The sequence below is a fragment of the Myotis daubentonii genome, chromosome 15, assembly GCF_963259705.1.
Source record: "Myotis daubentonii chromosome 15, mMyoDau2.1, whole genome shotgun sequence".
Lineage (NCBI taxonomy): Eukaryota > Metazoa > Chordata > Mammalia > Chiroptera > Vespertilionidae > Myotis > Myotis daubentonii.
In genome coordinates, this window is record NC_081854.1 from 13087136 (window position 1) to 13095492 (window position 8357).

General features: G+C 44.5%; 1 long non-coding RNA gene across 1 annotated transcript; it reads left to right on the forward strand.

Annotated features, from left to right (window-relative positions):
* Positions 1-2818: 2818 nt before the first annotated feature.
* LOC132216338 (uncharacterized) lies at positions 2819-8077 on the forward strand. The gene is made up of 3 exons (XR_009448733.1): positions 2819-2893; positions 7355-7486; positions 7952-8077. It is a non-coding gene; the product is annotated as an uncharacterized LOC132216338 (long non-coding RNA).
* The last annotated feature ends 280 nt before the right edge of the window (positions 8078-8357 follow it).

Consider the following 8357-nt stretch of genomic DNA (forward strand, 5'->3'; position numbering starts at 1 on the left):
TGTTCAACATAGTACTGGAAGTGTTAGCCATTGCAATTAGGCAAGAAGAAGAAATAAAAGGCATCCAAATTGGAAAAGAGGAAGTAAAACTGTCCTTATTTGCAGACGACATGATACTGTACATAGAAAACCCTAAAGACTTCATCAAAAAATTATTAGACCTAATAAATGAATTTGGCAATGTAGCGGGATACAAAATTAAAGCCAAGAAATCTATGGCATTTTTATATGCCAATAGTGAACTTACAGAAAGAGAAATTAAAAAAACAATCCCATTTACCATTGCACCAAAAAAATTAAGATAACTAGGAATAAACTTAACTAAGGAAGTAAAAGACCTCTATCCAGAAAACTATAGGACATTGAAAAAAGAGATAGAGGAAGACATAAACAGATGGAAAAACATACCGTGTTCATGGATTGGTAGAATCAACACCATCAAAATGTCCATACTACCCAAAGCAATCTATAGATTCAATGCAATCCCCATTAAATTACCAATGGCATATTTCACAGACCTAGGATGAACTCTCCAAAAATTCATCTGGAATAAAAAAAACACACACCAAAAACAAACCCCGAATAGCTGCTGTGATCCTGAGAAAGAAGAACAAAGTAGGAGGGATCTCAATACCAGATATCAAGCTGTATTACAAAGCCACTGTTCTCAAAACTGCCTGGTACTGGCACAAGAACAGACATATAGACCAATGCAATAGAATAGAGCACCCAGAAATTGGCCCAAACCACTATGGTCAATTAATATTTGGCAAAGGAGACAAGAACATACAATGGAGTCAAGACAGTCTCTTCAATAAATGGTGTTGGGAAAATTGGTCAGACACAAGCAAAAAAAATGAAACTAGACCACCAACTTACACCATACACAAAAATAAACTCAAAGTGGATAAAGGACTTAAATGTAAGACGGGAAACCATAAAATATTAGAGGAATCCACAGGTAGCAAAATCTCATATGCTGAAGGAATTTCTTTACTGACATAGTTTCTAGGGCAATGGAAACTAAAGAGAACATAAACAAATGGGACTATATAAAAATAAAAAGCTTCTGCACAGTTTCTTCTCAACAAAAGAACAAAAAACCCACTGCATGGGAGAACATATTTGCGAATGATATCTCTGATAAAGGTTTAATCTCCAACATTTACAGGGAACTCATGCAACTTAACAAAAGGAAGATAAACAGCCCAATCAAAAAATGGGCAATGGACCTAAATAGACTCTTTTTGAAAGAGGACATACAGAAGGCTGAGAGACATATGAAAACATGCTCAAAGTCACTAATCATCTGAGAGATGCAAATCAAAACAACAATGAGGTACCACTTCATACCTTTCAGAATGGCTATCATCAACAAATCAACAAGTGACAAATGCTGGTGAGGATGCAGAGAAAAAGGAACCCTTGTTCACTGCTGGTGGGAATGCAGACTGGTTCAGCCACTGTGGAGAACAGTATGGAGTTTCCTTAAATAACTACAAATGAAACTTCCATTTGACCCAGTGATCCCACTTCTAGGAATAGATCCCAAGAAACCAGAAACACCAGTCAGAAAGGATATATGCACCCCTATGTTCATAGCAGCACAATTCACCATAGCTAAGATCTGGAAACAGCCTAAGTGTCCATCAGCAGATGAATGGATTACAAAACTGTGGTACATCTACACAATGGAATACTATGCTGCTGTAAAAAGGAAGGAACTCCTACCATTTGCAACAGCATGGATGGAGCTGGAGAGCATTATGCTAAGTGAAATAAGTCAGTCAGAGAAAGATAAATATCACATGCTCTCCTCATTTGTGGATTATAATGAACAACATAAACCAATGAACAAAAACAGATGTAGAGACAGAGAAGCATCAATCAGATGCTGAAAATCAGAGGAAAAGCAGGGGAGGGTGGGGGTGAAGGGGAGAGATCAACCAAAGCATTTGCATGCATGTATATAAGCATAAGCGATGGATGTACACAACAGGGGGTGAGGGGTGAGTGCAGGATTGGGGGGATGAGGGGACATTGGGGGGATAGGACACATTTGTAATACCATAATCAATAAAAAGAAAAAAATGGATTCTGTTCTTTTTAACTTATTTTATTTATTCATTTTAGTATTCTTTTAAAATATATTTTTATTGATTTTAGAGAGGAAGGGAGAGGGAGAGCAAGAGAAACATTAATGATTAGAGAGAATCACTGATTGGCTGCTTCCTGCACTCCCTCTAGTGGGGATGGAGTCTGCAACCTGGGCATATGTCCTGACTTGGATTCGAACTGTGATCTCCTGCTTCACAGGTCAATGCTCAACCACTGAGCCATGCCAGCGGGACCATTATAGTATTTTTTTAATTAAAATTTTTTGATGTTGACATTATTGCAAGAGTCCCCCTCCCCTCTTTTCCCACCTCCACCCTCCCACTTCCTTGGCCTTTACCAAGTTATTGTCCATATCCATGGGGTTGAACCCCCTGTGAGAGCAGATGGTCCTTTTCATCTTTCCCTCTCCCTTTTGCCTGGTCATAAAACACTAAAACAAAGGGATTTTACAAACATCTCTGCCTCGTTTGAGATGCATTTTAAGCTATTGAGACTCAGGGACATGAAGCCATGAGCCAATGTCCTGTGGTTTCAGCTGAGAGATAATCTTGAACTTGATGCTCTCAGGCTTAGGAACACACATGCACGGCCCTGGGGAGGTTGATTCTTATCTGGTTGCAGAGGGTGGTGTGAGGGAAGCAGGTTATATAAGAAGGCGACAGAGGCTGACGTTCACCAGTCATGGGAAGGCCAGCAGCCATGATACCGAACGTGGGAATCTTTCTCATCTGCATTGGTGCCTATGTATTTCTCCAAGTGGGCCATGTGAATGCAGGTAAGGGAGGGGAGAGGGGCTGGGGCTGGGGTGGAAGAAAGTGCACCAGATATGGGTTGAATCGTAAAATTAATAATAATCTATACTAATGAAAGAGTAATATGTTAATTAGATCAGGAGACCTTCTGGAGGACCTTCCAGACATCCATTCAGACAAAGTCATGGTGGCGGAGCCAAGGCAGAGGTGGTTAGGGGTGACCAGTCCAGGGAGGGGGCAGTTGGGGGAAAGCTTCCCGGCAAGGGGTGTCACTTGGGGGTGAGCAGGCCAGGGGGAGGGAAGTTGGGGGCGAGAAGGCAGGCCTTGGGGGGCAGTAGGGTGCAAGCACTGTCAGCAGGGGGTCAGTTGGCGGCGATCAGGTCAGCAATGGGAGGCAGTTAGGGGTGATCAGGCTGGCAAGCAGAATGGTTAGGGGTGACTAGGCATGCAGGCAGGTGAGTGGTTAGGAACCAGTGTTCCTGGATTGCGAGAGAAATGTCTGACTGCCCTGTGGGATCGAGCCTAAACCGGCAGTTGGACATCTCCCAAGGGGTCCCAGATTGGAGAGAGTGCAGGCCGGATTGAACAACACCCCCCTCCCGTGCACAAATTTTGTGCACCAGGCCACTAGTATTAATAATAATCCTATATAATAAAAGCCCAGTGACCATAATGGCAAAATGACCAGAATGACTGCTCAACCAGTCACTATGAGGTGCACTGACCACCTCTCAGTCCCTTTTTCAGGTCTGCATGCACCGATGGTGAATGGGGACCTGGGGTGGGTGGCGGGGATGTGGGTGGCGCCAGTCCAAGGTCCCCGCCTGGCCAGTCACCCCCCACACAAAGGGTGACCGATGGCAGGGGTGGGGCCGGCAAGTGGGCGGGAACGGCCGACCTCTTGGTCCCTTCCCTGGCTATCAGGCTCCCATTGCTGGATGGAGAATGGGGAAATGGGGTGGGTGGTGGTAGGGGACAGGGCTGGCTGCCAGCAGCCAGAGAAGATGACCCTGATCAAAGGCTAGGCCTGAGGACTCTACCCATGCACGATTTTGTGAGCTGGGCCTCTAGTAAATAATAATAATGTTCTTGAGTGTGCCTCAATGACCAAACACTTTTTTTTAAAATCCTCATCTGAGAATATATTTTTATTGATGTTAAAGAGAGAGAGAGAGAGAGAGAGAGAGAGAGAGAGAGAGAGAGAGAGAGAGACATTGATTGGTTGCCTTCTGTATGGGCCCCAACTGGGACTGAACCCACTATCTATATATGTGCCCTGATTGGGAATTAAACCCTTGACCGTTTGGTGCATGGGACAATGCTCCAACTAACTGAGCCACATTGCCCATGGTGGCCAAATTCTAGTAAGGAGTTGTTTTTTCTTAAACAAGTCTGTCTCTGAAGTGTAAGCCTAGTCAGTCTTACTCAAAAGCTCATAGTGTTATTAACTATCAATCCCCACAACAGCTGCCCCATTCCTAAATTTGCTTTCCAGTTTTCCAGACCTACACACAAGGTTTCATATGTTGTCCACAGTGAGTTTTTGATGTAAATAGGGATACATTTTCTGGATAACAGAGAAGCCATATTATCAGGGCACATGCACCATTAATGTGGTATGGATTGAGTCCCATTTGGCCATTTAACCCTTAGCTGTCAGTATGATTGCAATCAGAAAGTGTAAGATTCTTAACTCATCTGGGATGTCTTGCAGCCTTCTCCTGTACCCGTTTCTATTAGAATGGCCTTCAAAATGTGAAGAAAATAAAGTGTTGTTAACTAAATCGCTATGTTGTAGAGCAGATCAATGGAGCTTACCACTTGGTGTTCTTACCACAGTATAAAATTATAATGTTTTAATGTGAAAAAAGTTAGAGCTGCAGAGCATTAGTGCCATCAAATGGACTCAGACCATCCCCATCCATCTCTCTTCTCCATCCATCTCCTCTTCCCCTGTATTTTTTTCAGCTCAGTTGTAGCCTGGGACCCTCTGTCCTTCTGCAATTACCTCAGAGTAGTGGCCTGGTGCATAAATTCATGCACATTGAAAGGAAATTAATTAGAAGTAATATTTTAATATTGCTATTTTCCCTTTCTGTATAATAGAAGTGTCAACCAAATTCACGATTGACAATGAGAGATGAAAACACATGTGTGCGAGTGACGCCAGCAAGAGCTTTATATGTATTGCATATGCATTGGTCAACTTAGCCTTTCATGTATATAGAATAAACTTGCTTAATTAGACCTGCTTTCTGATTTAGGTAAACTTTTTTTCCAGCCCAGTGAAGCACCCCAAATTCTCTTTTAGGTAATTGTCACCAACACAGCAGTAAATATCAACATGAAGCAGATTATTATTGTAAATCACACAGGGAAAACATAGGGTGAAATATTTAACTGCAGGAGTGTTTGACTATACTCTGTGCAGTGAGAAAACATGAAGTCATTTTCAAAGTCCACCATTTCTTACTTCTTTTCAGTCGGGTCAAGTTTCTAAGCTTTTTTTTTTTTTTTTAAATATATATTTTATTGATTTTTTACAGAGAGGAAGGGAGAGGGATAGAGAGTTAGAAACATCGATCAGCTGCCTCCTGTACACTCCCCACTGGGGATGTGCCCGCAACCAAGGTACATGCCCTTGACCGGAATCGAACCTGGGACCCTTGAGTCCACAGGCCAATGCTCTATCCACTGAGCCAAAATGGTTAAGGCATGTCTCTAAGCTTTTTGATCTCCGTTTTCTGGCTATTGAAAAGAAAATAGTCTCCTATCTACCTACTCCCGGACTTTAGTGTGGATCAAAAGAGGTGAGGCACAGGAAAACACTTCACAGACATTTGATTACAGTGTAAAGTGTTTCCACCTGGCTATAAAGCAAGTCATGTTCTTGGGCTGAAGAAAATGCAAGGAGGCTAGTCATCGCTAGGTCGAGAAAGCCAGGCCTTGCTATGTGACGTCATTACCCGGTCCCCACAGCGACCATTTCAGGACTGGTCTTGGCTGTGGACTGCATATTTGCCATGGGTCTCAAGCAGCATCAGGTGCAATTTGCTGGGCTGTCCTTCCGGGGTGGTGGCGGGGCCTGTGTTCCCCTTGGGGGAAACCAAGTGTTGCTTTGTGGGTGCCAGGTCCATGGTGTCATTTCTCTGTGTGTCATAGCAACTCCTGCATTGAGCGTCTGCGCCCTGATGTTTGGTGCATGTCATAGCAACCAGTCGAATGGAGGGAAGGACACATATATTAGCCATATATATACTAGAGGCCCAGTGCATGACATTCATGCATGGGGTGGGGAGGTGCTTCAACCTGGCCTGCACCCTCTCAAAATCCGGGATCCCTTGGGTGATGTCCTGCTGGTTTAGGCCCGATCTGCAGCAGAAGGGGCATAAACCAGCAGTTGGACATCCCTCTTGCAATCTGGGACCACTGGCTCCTAACCGCTCACCTGCCTGCCTGCCTGATTGCCCTTAAAAACTCTCCTGCCTGCCTGATCGCACCTAATTACTTTTCTGCCTGATTTCTCCTAACTCCTCGCCATCACCCCTAACTGCCTCTGCTTGCCTTACTGATCACATCTAACCACTCTGTGTACCTGCCTGATGCCCCTAACTGCTCACCTGCCTTCCTGATTGCTCCTAATGGTCCACCTGCCTGCCTGATATCCCCTACCCCTTCTGCCTGCTTGCCTTTTTGCCCCTAACCTTTCTGCATGCCTTCCTGATCGCCCCTAACTCTTCTGCTTGCCTGCTTGATTGCCTGTAACTGCTCGCCTGTCTACCTGATTGCCCCTAACTGCCTTTGCCTTGGCCCTTGCCATGGCGGCTTCGTCCAGATGGATGTCCGGAATGACATCTGGAAGTTCATTCAGCTGTCCAGTCTAATTAGCATATTACACTTTTATTATTATAGATAAGCAATGTTGGAAAATAATGAAAACAAAAACAACAATCAAATCAAACATACTAATGTTAGGTGGCAGTCGTGATCAGCATTCTTCAAAGGTATTTTACATGCATGGGCTTAGTCTGCCCTCTCAGTAATGGGGGGGGGCACCCTCCCCTCCCCTTCCCCTAGGTGTCTAGTCATTAAGGTCAAGCCACTGGTAGATAGTGGGGCTGGAGTCTCAGGATCAGGCCTCATTCCAAGGGATGGTGTTCTACTCAGGGAGCCTGTCCAAGCACAGGCAGGACTGGGTGGGGGCAGAGGTTATTCAAACAGAAATAGGCCCATGAGTTGCAGAGAGGCGAGCTTTGCCACCAGTAAATTCAGTGATGCAGCTGAGAGAATTCATTCAAGCCAAAGACGCCTTGGCCACGAAGCCCTCTCTGGTTTCCATAGTTTTCCTCTTCAATCTATTCAAGTGCCAAAGTCAGTGCATGCTGAAACTCATGTTGTTACCCCTTGAATGTGGCTTATTATTGGTCTTCTGAATGGTGTGAGGCAGATTATTAATGATAATAAGACATTACCTGTGTTCATAGATATGACACGGACTTCAAATACTGGTGCTAAATCAGGTAAAGCAGGAACTCCAGGCACAAAAAATGAGCAGCCTATAAAGAATAATCCTAGCCCTGCCACGGAGTCTCCGTCGGCTGGAGGATCAGCAAAAGGTAGGTTCGATTCGGTGTCAGGGCACATACTTATAGGTTCCAGGTTTGATCCCCTGTCAGGACGTGTATGGGAGGCAACTGAGGGATGTTTCTATCTGTCTCTCCCTTACTCCCTTCTTCTGTGTCTAAAAATCAGTAAAAACATATCCTCGGGTAAGGATTAAAAGAATGTATAATCCCAAATCAGGCTGCTTTGTGGCCTGGTGTGCTTCTCTGTCTCCTGGAACTCCAATGCCCACAAGAAATAAATGTCTCTGGGTAAATAATGTCACGGGACGTTACAACTGTCACAGGACAGGCACCAGGCCATCTGGATCTGGACACCCCTGGTGCTTAGCAGGGGGCTCTGGATGGGCAGGCCCTTTGTCGGGATGGGCTGGCTTGAAGAGAAACGTAGCCAGAATCACTGCAGAGCTCATGATGCTTAAAAGCTGTGAGGAGAACAATGCCTGCTTCATTTTTCAGTGGATGCCTGTGTTTTCCCGTTTACCTATGAAGGCAAGACTTATTATGATTGCACTCAGAAGCACGCTATATACAATTGGTGTTCTCTAGAAGAATCATATTCAGGGAAATGGAAATATTGCACAAAGGATGGTAAGCATGCTGCTTTTCCTCATGTGAGGAGCATGTGGGGGATTTCCATAATTGACTCCCAGGTGGAAGCCTCAATCATCACCTCACCCAGCCCCCAGTGTTCCATTCACATCCCCTTTCTCTTGCTAAGACTAACATAACCTCACCACAGCTAATTTTCACACCCTTTTTATCTGCTTTTCAGACTATGCACCATGTTTCTTCCCCTTTATCTATAAGAGCAGATTGTATGAAACCTGCACAATCGATGGGAGTTTTGTTAAAAGGGCGTGGT